At 45.5% G+C, this 13,356-nt stretch overlaps 1 protein-coding gene, 1 long non-coding RNA gene and 1 other non-coding gene across 3 annotated transcripts in view; 1 reads left to right on the top strand and 2 right to left on the bottom strand.

The window, feature by feature from the left end:
- MSRA (methionine sulfoxide reductase A) overlaps positions 1 to 13,356 on the bottom strand; it is a 461,700-nt gene that overhangs the window by 34,294 nt on the left and 414,050 nt on the right. Inside the window, exons 8-10 of the transcript XR_010159154.1 lie at positions 5,487 to 5,768; positions 5,018 to 5,194; positions 1,751 to 2,526 (exon numbers count right to left, since the gene is read on the bottom strand). The gene's annotated coding sequence lies outside the window, so the exon portion shown is untranslated. The remainder of the gene's footprint in view (positions 1 to 1,750; positions 2,527 to 5,017; positions 5,195 to 5,486; positions 5,769 to 13,356) is intronic.
- On the top strand, positions 144 to 2,569 carry LOC129135639 (uncharacterized). The gene is made up of 2 exons (XR_008536616.2): positions 144 to 407; positions 1,868 to 2,569. It is a non-coding gene; the product is annotated as an uncharacterized LOC129135639 (long non-coding RNA).
- LOC112204219 (U6 spliceosomal RNA) lies at positions 3,320 to 3,426 on the bottom strand. The gene has a single exon (XR_002937798.1). It is a non-coding gene; the product is annotated as a U6 spliceosomal RNA (small nuclear RNA).

The raw sequence follows: 13,356 nt of genomic DNA, 5'->3' as shown, positions 1-13,356 counted from the left end.
TGGCTGGGGAGTCCTCCCACTCTGAGCCTCTCGCCCCCAGCTCCATCCTGACCTCCACACCCCACAAGGTTCAGGGTGACCCCGGCTTTATCTAGACTGTGGCAGCTCCACCCATTCCCTATTGTGACCCGGGCAGTCAGGCTGGGCTGTGAGCTAGTGAGGGTGGAGAGTGAAGCCCCGCCCGGCCCCCCTTCCACACCGGAAGCCTCTCTGTGGCTGATGGGAGGACCAGGGCTGATGAAAGGATGGAGCGATGAAGGGCAGCCCTCCTGCTGCGGGTCGCCCTGCTGCTGCCCTGGGCCTGCAGCTCCTGGCACGTGGGTCTCCGGGAGTCCTTGTGGATGTGCCTCTCCAGGGCCCTCCATCCTCGGTGGGCAGGATAATCCCCTAGGGAGCTTGCTCTCAAGGTCAGTTCCCAGGCTTGCTGACTCAGTAGTCACGGGGTGGGATCCACAGGGCATCACCTACCAGGTCTAAGGCAAAACCATGACATCATGCAGCTAGAGCAAGGGCGGCACATTAACATCTACCATGGATCCATCTTCTGGAGCCTGAGAATTTCTGTAGCCTTGTTCCATGTCCATGGTCAATGACTATCAAACCTCTGCCACATGCTGGGAGCTGTTTTATTTTTTTATTTTATTTTATTTTTGAGATGGAGTCTTGCTCTATTGACCAGGCTGGAGTGCAGTGGCATGATCTCGGCTCATTGCAACCTCTGCCTCCCAGGTTCAAGTGATCCTCCTGCCTCAGTCCCCCCAGTATCTGGGATTACAGGCACACGCCACCATGCCTGGCTAAATTTTTTTTGTTTTTATTTTTAGTAGAGACAGGGTTTCACCATGTTGGCCAGGCTGGTCTTGAACTCTTAACCTCAGGTGATCCACCCACCTCGGCCTCCCAAAGTGCGGAGATTACAGGTGTGAGCCACCACGCCTGGCCTGGGAGCTATTTTAAAAGCTTTTAAGCTTTTTAAGCTTAACATGGCTTTTATCATGCTTGAAGTTAAGGCATGTTCTATTTTTACAGTAAATTCACGGCCATCGGACGATATTAATTAGACATACACGGCATCAGGACCTTCACAGCCACCACAGGTTTTCCCCTCTCCATCCATTATGTTCTTAGGAAATTCTACTTGCTTCCCCCAAACTTTAGTAGTTTCCCATCAGCCCCACAACCACTGCAGCCACAACCACTGCAGCCACAACCATTGCAGCCTGACAACCACTGCAGCCTGACAACCACTGCAGCCACAACCACTGCAGCCTGACAACCACTGCAGCCAGGTGTACCACCACAGCCCCTATTCCAGGGCCGCCCCCACACCCCCAGCTGTCTGCCCCGATGGGTTCTGGGGCAGTCGGAGGAATTACTTCTGCTGGGTCACTGGATTAGGGTCTATTTCAATCCACTATGACCTCATCTTAATTTAACTAATTATATCTGTAAAGGATCTATTTCCAAATGAGGTCACACTCTGAGGTTCTGGGTGGACATGAATTTTGGGACGATACTATTCAACCCAGTGCAGATCGTCTGTAAGATCTTAAAAGAACAGGTCCTCTGTAACAAAAGGGAGGCAATGAGGGGCAGCGGTTAGGGGTGAAGGCTCTGAAGTCAGATGACCCAGTCTCCCTCCTAGCTCCCCTACCTGAACTGCCTGTGTGACCTTGGCAAGAGGTATCCCCCGTGCCTGTGCCTTTTCCGATTTCCTCACGTGTAACATGGGAATAGTAAGAGTTCCTACCTTTTTGGGCTGTTGCGAGAATTCAGTGAGGTAATGCACATGAAGCATTGAGCTAACAGGTAATAGGAGATGCTGTATAGACTGTTGTCTTCATCACTCTCTTTCACTCCCGTCCAGTTCTCAATAGCATACACACGGCTGCCACAAATACACAGAAGTTTTGGGAATTAGCTCTGTGAGACAGGCCTATTTCAGACAAGAAAAATGAGGATCAGAGAAGCTGAAAGTCTTGAGGAGGACACCCCAGCAAGGCGAATTAGAGGCCCAGAATTCTAACGAGGGCATCCGGACTCTGGGATTAGAACCGCCTTCTGCGTCCCAGGAAAAACCTCCTCTAGTCATGCCCAGATCTGCCTGGTCTAAAAACCACAAAAATAGCAGGAGTTTCCACTGAGTCAATGCTTGTCACGTCTAGAGACCTGGATTGAGCTGTTTCCTTCCATTCACAGAGCCGTCCTGCAGGAGAGATGTTACTTTTACCATCAATGTAAAAACTGGGCCTTAAACTGCTTCAGAAACTGTTTAGATTCATTCAACTGAATATTCACACTGGAGTTTGAATCAAGGCCTACGTGGCTTTAGAAATTTAAGATCCAAACCGTACCACTGTTGTACCTGACATCCTTCGTGCACCTCCCTCATCTTCAGAGAAACAATTCTAAGTCTTCACTTTAAAGCAAGGTCGTGTGACTTTCCAATGACTTCAGGGCATTTGGTAAAGAACAGCTTGGTTCAAAGTAACTTGATGAGCACAGCAATTTCTTCATAATGGCAACCTGGTTAAAAAAAATAAAATAAACCCATACCCGGCTTTGGGAAGGAAGTTGTTTGTTTTAATGTTTTGTATTTGGACTTGCATCACATAGAGTGGTGATTTTTTTCAACATTTTGTGTGTCACTTAACATTTTTAAAAATAAAGTCTTACAAGCTGTGAAACAATGTGAACATCCTGATCCTATCTCTGTAAAATATGATGGGTGCACAATGGCAGACGAGAGTGTGGAAAGTTACATCTGACGGTGGCAACAGGAGCGGCCTCTGCATGGGTGGAATTAGAAGGATTGTTGATTTCATTTATTTATTTGAATATACGATAAAGAAAGTTCAAGTAGCACAGATGGCTGCACAATGAAGAGGAATTTCACCTCTTACACTCATTCTCAGTCCACTCGCCGAAGGCAATTATATGGATATGTATTCTTCCTGAAATATTCTTTTCATACACAATCGTGTATAAAATCGTGTATGAAAAAAAGTCTGCTCATCATGTAGTGTGTGTTTATATATAAATGTACTTATTTATATAGTTATGGGTATTCTTCGTGGTCTTTTTCCATATCTGAGTTTTCCAACTTTTTATCATTATACATTTCTTTTTTTTTCTTTAAGTTCTGGGATACATGTGCAGAATGTGCAGGTTTGTTACATAGGTATACATGTGCCATGGTGGTTTGCTGCACCCATCAGCCTGTCATCTAGGTTTTAAGCCCAGCATGCATTAGGTATTTGTACTAACGTTCTCCTTCCCCTTGGCCCCCACCCCCCCGAGAGGCCCTGGTGTGTGGTGTAAACATATGGAACGCTTCACGAATGTGCATGCCATCCTTGCGCAGGAGCCATGCTAATCTTCTCTGTGTTGTTCCGGTTTTAGGATATGTGCTGCCGAAGTGAGCACTATACATTACTTTTTAATAGAAGTTTTTGAAAGGTCCAAAGGATTTGGGGAAACCTTGAAAACCATGAGAGTTACCATATTCCTCAATTTTCACATTAATTACGTCTGCTCCATTTATTTGTGCTATTTGGCCATCTTTTTCAGCATGTTTTAGAATCTGTAAGTTGTTTGTAATTCAGTGTTTTGAGCCACAAGATAACATTTTGATACAATATTTGTAATTTTTGCATTGGCATATGTCAGTTTGTGTATCTCCTGTATTCGTCCAGTGACCTATTATGAGGTGCAACGGGTTTTTGTTGGTGTTTTTTACTTTTTATTATTGTGAACAACACAGGAAGAGAAAAATGAGTTGGCTGAAAATGGATTTGGGGTGAAAAGGCAGGGGGAAAATGTGAAGAATTTTGAAAAAAACATACAAAAGTGCTTAGAGGTAAAATAGATTATAAAACCAGCCCTTGTTGTATTAAAACTAATGCACGAGCTGGGCGCGGTGGCTCACGCCTGTAATCCCAGCACTTTGGGAGGCCGAGGTGGGTAGATTACCTGCAGTCAGGAGTTCGAGACCAGCCTGGCCAATATGGTGAAACTCCATCTCTACTAAAAATACAAAAATTAGCCAGGCATGGTGGCATTTGCATGTAGTCCCAGCTAGTCGGGAGGGTGAGGCAGGAGAATCGCTTGAACCCAGGAGGTGGAGGTTGCAGTGAGCTGAGATTGCACCACTGCACTCCAGCCTGGGTGACAGAGTGAGACTCTGTCTCAAAAATAATAATAAAACTAATGCATGAGACCAGATGGTGATGACTGAGAGTCCTTGTTGACCAAATTGTTTGTTTTCTTCTCCAGAAGTCCCAGAGCATAGCTGTGTGGTTGGAGAGCCTAATCAAAACTACTGTCCCAAAGGCTGTAGTCCCAGCCCTTTCAGAGGCCAAGTCAGGAAGATTGCTTGAGCCCAGAAGTTCAAAATTGCAGTGAGCTACGATTGCACCACTGCACTTCAGCCTGGGCAACAGAGCAAGACCCTGACTCTTAAAAAAAAGAAGTCTGTTCATCAAAAGGTGCCATAAGTGCTTTTTGCCTAGTGCCAGCGGGCTGCACCTCAGTAAGCTATAGGAGTAACTTGTTCCTGCCCCTTCCCCTCCCAAACAACCTTTCTTTCCTAGGGTGACAGTAGGGGGGCCTCTGGTTTGCCAGAAAAAAAACAAAAGCACATGGTACCAGCTGGGTATTATCAGCTGGGGTGTGGGCTGTGGCCAGAAGAACATGCCTGGAGTGTACACCGAGTTGTCCAATTATCTGCTTTGGATCGAGAGGAAGACTGTGCTGGCAGGGAAGCCGTACAAGTATGAGCCAGACTCTGCATACGCTTTGCTTCTCTCACCCTGGGCCATCCTGTTACTGTATTTTGTGATGCTTCTATTATCCTGGTGATTAAACACCACGTTGTCTCAAAAGCCAAGCGTCCTTCTCAGTTTGTGCACTAAGGTAGAGAGCAACTCCACGTTGCAATGAGTGGCTCTCAGATGATGAGTTGTGCCTGAACTAATCATAGAACTATAGTAGTACTTAAAAGATAGCTAAGACTCACATCACAGCCTATGGGTCACCTGGAACTTGGAAGTAGCTTGCCACTTTTAGCCTGAGTCCTCTCCAAGAGTTTGGAGGGAGTGCCTTTCCACCAGGGGGAGCATGCCAGGGACCTGGGAAGCAGGAAGCTCGCTCTTTCCTCCTTGCAAACAGGCATCCTTCCACAGCAGCTTTTATCCTACAAAAGGGCAGACGGTTCACGAGATAGGAAACATGTTGAACTCCCTCCCCCTTCATTGGTAGTTCATCCCGGACACCTGCAGATTTGGTTTCCAGAAGGATCCTTGTCCTTCACCCTGCTTGCTCCCTCAGCCACCACCTGGTCCTGAGTCCCCAGTAAAAGTTGCTTTTGGCTCTCAGAGATGAGCAACAACGCTAAGATTCAGGATGAGAAGTCACTGAAGCAGAAATGTCCTAGTGTTGGGGTGGGAAAAAAACACACAGCTAATGAGATGTAGCAGTCAACATACCTTTGCTCGCAAGCATCAGGAGCTCCAATTGAAGCTTAAAAGGATGTCGGTGGTGCAGACTCAAAAGAAGAGCAGAGACCCTGGGAGCTGCCCCAGTAAACAGCAGTCTGACAGTCTGATGGACACCAAGGGCACCTTTCGGGCCATCTGGATGAGAGGGTGGACTGTCCATTCTTCATGCAATCATCGTTGAGCAGAATTTTTTCAATCAGGCATGATATACAAAACAGCATTCTTTACTGAGGCAACTTGGCATATTTTTGAAGACAGAGAATGAAAAAGCTGCAGAATATTTTTAAAAATTAGAGCATTTTATATGAGTTTCCCTTAAGTGGAATTCCATGAGCTGTGAACAACAACAACAACAACAACAACAAGAAAGGAAAAGCATCAACGTTTGTACATATACATTTGAGAAGAAAGAAAATATGATGTAAAGACAGTTCCTTTAGCCTGGCCTTCATTAGCTTTCTCAGAACAGGATAGCTTGTCCACCATCTGAGTCTAGAAAGCATTTAGGTGAGGAAGCACCTAAACGCTTTAGCAGGAAGAATCAGTATATACCTGCAGTCTGTTTTTATCTACAGCTGTAGTGGCCACAAGAATTTTGGCAGCTGGGAAGCAAAGAATGGTGGCTACACACAGATGGGGTAGTGTCCCCAAGAAAGCTGGGTTTAAAAAAGATTTCCTCTTGTCTATGAAGTAAGAGCAGTGACAATTCCCTGGGCTTAAAGTTCAGAAGGCTGAGGCTAGGAGAGGTTGCAGTCTTGTGACTTCAGCTTAGGCCAGTAGGCAGATAGAGAAGCTGAAATGAGCAGACCACTCCACCAAGCTCCTGTGAGAGGGTGTGTGTGTACATGTATGTGTATGTGTGTGCATGTACATGTGTATGTGTGCAGATGTAGTATGTGCATGTGTATGTGTGCAGATGTAGTATGTGCATGTACATGTGTGCACATGTACTGTTTGCATGTATGTGTCTACTTGTGTGTGTACTGTGTGTTTGGGTGCGTACTTGTGTGTGCGTGTATGTGTGTGTGTACGTGTGTGTGATGTGTGTTTAGTGGGGGTGCTTCTCTGCCTCCATCACAAAGTAGTTGTCAAACTTTCAGATTTTTGCTAATTCTATAAGAAAGAAATGATAACTCAAAGTCGGTTTTTTAAAAAAATTAAATTTGCGCAAAGAGAAATATTCTGATCTTAAGTATACAATGTGAAGAGTTCTTAAAAATGGTTTTAATTTTTATTAAACCCATTTTATCAATTATTTATTTCATGGTTAGTACATGCTGAATCCTAAAAAATTTTCACCTATTCCAATATTGAGAAGATATTGTATTATTTTCTTTTATAAGCTTCATCATTTTAGCTCTAACATTTAGGTCCATCATCTATCTTGAAATTACTTCTGTGTATGCTGTGATATGGGTCAGGATTCATTTGTTTCATATACACAGCCAATTGAAGTGAAAAGGCCTTACTTTTTCCATTGGATTGCCTTGGCATCTTGGTCTAAATCAGTTGGTCTAAATTAGTATAAGTACAGGTCTATTTCTGGAGTTATGTCATTTTTTTGCTGACCTGTGTATTCTAGGACTGGGTATCTGGTTTGGTTTTTATTTGATATCTGACCTAGATGTCTTTGTTTCCACTTGAAAGTGGCATACAGATAGTCAGTAAAAATAGCTATTTAAGGCAAGCTTTTGGTAGCCCAAGTGGTTGCTGCTATTGGCCATTATGATGGGAACGAGGAACGCAAGTGCTAGAATAGGTAGCGAGGCAGACACGAGCAGAGCAGGAGAGGGCCCCATCCCCCAACGAGGAGTGGCAGGTGACTGTCAGGTAGGCAGCAAGGCAGACAAGAGCAGAGCAGGAGAGAGCCCCATCCCCCAATGAGGAGTGGCAGGTGACTGTCAGGTAATGGTCAGCAGTTGTTAAGCTGTCTCTTTAAAACAATAATTGGTCACAGCTGGCACCAGGGAATGGCAGTCTCACAGTAGATACAAAACACCTAAAGCTGGTGACCAGCAGCTTCCCAGTAAGATCTCAGGAGCTGGGTTAGTGGGCCCAAGCATGTGCACTAAGAGACAAAATGGCATAGTTTAACTGGTATATGAACTTCCTCCAGAAATGTTCGACTGATAAGGGAAAAATGCCTCAAGTGAACACGCACACAACTTTAGTCAACACACTGCGCATCCTCACCTCCCAAGTGCTGGCAGGCCACTGGGCGTGTGGAGAGCCCACCCCAAGGGAAGAATCAGGGAAAAAGAGACGCAGACCCCTCAAGCCTGCCAACGTATAAAACCCCAAGTCAAAGGTCAAACAGCACACTTGAATCTCTCAAGTTGCCTGCTTGGCCCTCTTCCAAGTGTACTTTACTTCCTTTCTTTCCTGCTCTAAAACTTTTTGATAAACTTTCACTACTGCTCAAAAACTTGCCTTAGTTTCTCCCTCTGCCTTATGCCCCTCAGTCAAACTCTTTCTTCTGAGGAGGCAAGAAGTGAGGTTGCTGCAGACCCACATGGATTTGCTGCTGTTAACACAATAACTGTGGGGGTAAGCTAACTGTTTAGAAGAGCTGAATTTAAGAAAATAGCAGCTCAGGTTTTTATTTTATTTTATTTTTGGCTTAAGTCTCTCTTTTTTTTTTTTTTTTCTTAGAGTCTTGCTCTTTCACCCAGGCCAGAGTGCAGTGGCGCTATCTTGGCTCACTGCAAGCTCTGCCTCCTGGGTTCACGCCATTCTCCTGCCTCAGCCTCCCGGGTAGCTGGGACTACAGGTGCCTGCCACTGCACCCAGCTAATTTTTTGTATTTTTAGTAGAGATGGGGTTTCACCGTGTTAGCCAGGATGGGCTCAATCTCCTGACCTTGTAATCCACCCACCTTGGCCTCCCAAAGTACTGGGATTACAGGCAGGAGCCACCGCGCCCGGCCAAGCCTCTTCTCTCTTGTAGCTGTAGAACTGGTGTAGCAAACTCTTGGGCTCCAAATTTAATCCTATTGATTTCACGAATACAATATAAATAGAATTCACAGCCTTTCTAGGTCTCTCATGTGAAAGGTAGGGTTGGGGGAAAGATTAGACATCTGAGACTCAGAATAGGAGGATTTGGGTAGATTTTCATATATCTGTTATAAAATGGAAGCATTACTATTATTTATGTGTGGTAAAGCCAACAGATCACAAGACAACTGCCATTGAAAAGAGAGTTTGTTATTCACAGTTTCTGGGAGGAGGAGCATGCAGAACCACATGGGGAAGCACCAGAGGCAGAAGGAGCAGGGAAGAGCATGTAGGCAGAGTCTTTACTGTGGGCTTTGCAGGAAGGAATGGGTGAGGCAGGCTCCACAGGCTGAGGATTGGCTAGTGTGGATAATTCAGCAGGCTCTGGAGGATAGAGATGGCTGCCAGTTGCCTGGCACCTGGCTCTGGTGATTAGGGGAGAGACAGCACAACAAAGGAGGTATTTGGTGGGTAGTCGCTTTGCATTGGTTGGGTTGCATATGAAAAGTGCACTTGCAGATGGGTCTTTTACTCTGTCTAGGAATTGTCCAGCCCTGGGATAGTCAGACACTCTAGGATCAACAAGGTCCCAGATATCAAACATCAAAAATACACAACATTGAAAATACAAAAACTTCAAAAACACAAAAAGGCACGATTAATACAGTATTCAATTACCTTGAACACACAAATCCCACCGAGTCTCACTTACCAGCAAAAAAACCTTTCCTCTCTTCTGAAAACTCTGGCCATTTCCTGCTTGAGAGTCCTGGAATGATCTCATATGAAGCAGTTACTTTATAGAAGGATGCTAATTATCTTCAAAACTCAACCCACCAACTCCCATGGCCTCCAGGATTATAAATACAACTCAATTTCACAGTATCCCACAGGAAAAAAAGTACAAAAATTGGATCTGGAGGACATTTAACAACAAAAGGATGCTAAAATTTTGCTAAGACATCAGAATGCACCTGCAAAATATGGTTGAGATAAGGCTAAAAGTACTAAAACAAGGGGGAAAAAAGATAGCATTGGAGTGGACTGGATTAATCCATATAATTAGTTTATGGCATATTCTGAATTCAATAAACTAATGAACAGCTGGGAGTGGCTCTAATAGTTTGCTTGGTTGGTTAGTTAAACCTTGCATTTAAAAGTGGTCTACATTAAATGATGCAGTTATGTCAGATATTTCTAGTTACACTGAATAGAAAGGGATATAAATTCTTAGGGAGATGAGAAATTGGGGCAGATTCATTATGCTAATGAATCCCTCTCCATCCCTCTCTATGTCCCATAAGAAGGTCTAAAGATGCTTCTTTCACCAAAGCAGTAGGAATGCATCAGTGAAGGGTAAGGGGCAATATGCTGGAAGTGGTTAACTGTCTACAGAAATCATGCTTCTTTTCCATGTTGTAGAAGGACACTAGAAAGTGTGTCTGCCCAGCTGGGCGCAGTGGCTCACGCCTGTAATCCCAGCACTGTGGGAGACTGAGGCGGGCGGATCACGAGGTCAAGAGATTGAGACCATCCTGGCCAACATGGCGAAACCCTGTGTCTACTAAAAATACAAAAATTAGCTGGACATGGTGGCATGCACCTGTAATCCCAGCTACTTGGGAGGCTGAGGAAGGAGAATTGCCTGAACCCGGGAGGTGGAGGTTGCAGTGAGCGGAGATTGCGCCACTGCACTCCAGCCTGGTGATGGAGTGAGACTACGTCAAGGAAGGAAGGAAGGAAGGGAGGGAGGGGAAGGGGGGGAGGGAGGGAGGGGAGGGGCAGGGAGGGAGGGGAGGGGAACGGAGGGAGGGAGGGGGAAGGGAGGGGGAAGGGAGGGAGGGAGGGGAAGGGAGGGACGGAGGGGGAAGGGAGGCAGGGAGGGAGGGGGAAGGGAGGCAGGGAGGGAGGGGGAAGGGAGGCAGGGAGGGAGGGGGAAGGGAGGGAGGGAGGGAGGGGAAGGGAGGCAGGGAGGGACGGAGGGGGAAGGAGGGAGGGGATGGAGGGGGAAGGAGGGAGGGGAAGGGAGGGAGGGAGGGAGGTGAAGGGAGGGAGGGAGGGAGGGGAAGGGAGGGAGGGAGGGAGGGAGGGAGGGGGAGGGAGGGGAAGGGAGGGAGGGAGGGGAAGGGAGGAAGGGAGGAAGGGAGGGAGGGAGGGGAAGGGAGGGAGGGGGCGAGGGAGGGAGGGAAGGAGGGGGCGAGGGAGGGAGGGAAGGAGGGGGCGAGGGAGGGAGGGAGGGGAGGGGAAGGGAGGGGAAGGAAGGAAGGAAGGGAGTCTCTGCTCATCCATACATTGCATTTCATAATGTCCCCTTTGCATCTAGGCAAGACCATGGGACTAATTTTCAACACCGGAATTTAAGCATAAGTTAAAAAGTCTGCCGACTTCACTGTTATTCCTCTGATGATAGTATGTATTGTTTTGCTGTTTTTGAGATTTTTTTCCCTTCTACTTAGTTTTCAGCCGTTTGAACATGGTATTCCTAGGTGTGGGGTTCTCTTGTATTTACCTTGCTGGTGACACACAAAATTATTTCAGATGATGAGTTGATGTCTTTCATCAATTCTTGGAAGTTCTTGCCTGTCATATCTCCAAATACTGACTCGGCCTCAATTTCTGCTTTCTTCTCCTTTTAAAATTCCTAGGCTTGCTTTAGCAGGTCTTTATGCCCTTAAACATAAGGTTTCTGCATTTTATCTGAGTTTTCTAGTTATTTTTGGCAAGTGCTTTAATTTCCTGCAAAGTTTTCCATCCTGCCTGGAACAGTAAGTTCTTATATAAAACTCTTTTTCTCTGTAGTTTAAATCTTTCTTTCAAGAAAATTGTTTTTATTCCTTCTGTTATGGATTTCAAAGGCTTTTCAGTTCCAATTTTTTCCCTTTTCTTTACTTCAGGTATACTGGTTACTCACATGCCGGGTCTAAGTTGTCCATCTCCTGTGTCTTTCATCTTATTCCTGCAATTCCGCATTGAATCGTGCATGAAGGTCTGCTGCGTTCTTCTTCTTTTTTGTTGGTTTGTTTGTTTGAGATGGAGTCTTACTCTGTCTCCCAGGCTGGAGTGCAGTGGCATGATCTCAGCTCACTGAAACCTCCACGTCCTGGGTTCAGAATTGCTTGAACCTCCACTTCCGGGGTTCAAGTGATTCTGGTGCTTGAACTAGAGTAGCTGAGACTACAGGCATGCACCACCACGCTCGGCTAATTTTTGTATTTCTAGTAGAGACGGGGTTTCACCATGTTGGCCAGGCTGGTCTTGAACCCCCGACCTCAGGTTATCTGCCCGCCTCCGCCTCCCAAAGTGCTGGGATTAAAGGCATGAGTCACCATTCCTGGCCCATGTCTTCTGCATTCTGCATGAATAGCTTACATCAGCCCACATTGTCACTTACAAGGGATTGGGTTCTTGTCTTGCTGCTGCTTGTTTGGTTTTAACTTCACCAATTCTATTTTCTTACTTTTTATGTCTCTATCCATTTCATTTCTTTTTTTTTCTTTTATAAACTTATGTATTACAGGGGCAACTTTAATTTATTTGGGTAAAGATGATAAAGCAGCTAAAATTTTCTATTTCCTGGAGTACACCCAACAAAATTTTATTTATTTTTATATCTATATATATGTATTTTATCTATCTATATCTGTATCTACCTACTCATATGTAAAGAGATTTATAAATATTAATATATATAACCTAATGCTAAAGTGTATTCATGCTTTTTTGTTGTTTTCATAATTTTTGTTTTTGCAGTTGATTTATGACCTCGGGTTAGTTCTAACCAGCTCAGCCTTTAACTCCAAAATACAAAAGATAGAGTATCTTTTCCTATTTTTATTAGTTTTTATTTTTGAGGCAGGGTCTTGTTCTGTTGCCCAGGATTCAAGTGCAGTCATGTGATCATAGCTCACTGCAGCCTTGACCTCCTGGGCCCAAGTCATCCTCCTGCCTCAGCCTCCTGAGTACCTGGGAGCACAGGCATGCACCACCACGCCTGGCTAGTTTGTTGTATTTATTGTAGAGATGGAGTCCTGCCATGTTGCCCAGGCTGGTCTTGAACTCCTGGGCTCAAGTGATCTGCCTGCCTCAGCCTTGTGAAGTGCTGGGATTACAGGGGTAAGCCACCGCGCCTGGCCTTTTCCTATTTTTCTTGAGAATTAGCACGAGATCATCCTCTTTACCTACAGGGCTGGGTATTCACGATTTATGTTCTCGATTTCTCTATTAAGTTATTCTTCTGTTTGAGGAGAGGAAAGAGGAACTGGAGCTGGGGCTGGAGCCCAAAACAGTCACCATGTGGGGATGCTGTTGCTTTCTTTCTGAAGAGGGCCTGAGTCTGGGATTGAACTCCATCAGTTTGGGAACTCTCCTATTCTGGAAAAGCATCCAAGATTTTCAGCACCCCCACTCTTTGTGATTATCTCCCCAGAACTCAAAGTCTTCTTTTTATTCCTGAGCCAACGCATAATTTTCCACAAACAGCGCTAACATCATCCACAAAATCTCTGTGCCCTATGTTATACCGATGCCAGTTAAGCAGCTGTATAGCAGAAAGGCACCGTATTGCTATACTGTCCCCTACAGCCTGCTCCCTGGAAGTATGGGGCTGTGAAGGGGGTGCTCCCTGTCCTTCCCATAGTTTCCCAGGTTACCAGCCCTTGACTACCTGAGCTGTGAGTGCAGGTGGAGCTTCATAGAAGTTCCTCACTTTGTTTCACTGAACATCCCTGATAACGCCCCAGAACCGGGGAGCCACGTGTGGATTTCCAGCACTAACTAAACATGAAAATGAAGAATGTCTGAATCAGAAGGCACAGGTGCGACAATAGGAGAAGATATTTGCGACACCTGTAACTGAAAACCAC

The sequence above is a fragment of the Pan troglodytes genome, chromosome 7 (genome assembly GCF_028858775.2).
Source record: "Pan troglodytes isolate AG18354 chromosome 7, NHGRI_mPanTro3-v2.0_pri, whole genome shotgun sequence".
NCBI classification, from domain to species: Eukaryota; Metazoa; Chordata; class Mammalia; order Primates; family Hominidae; genus Pan; species Pan troglodytes.
This window is presented reverse-complemented; position numbering and strand designations above follow the sequence as displayed.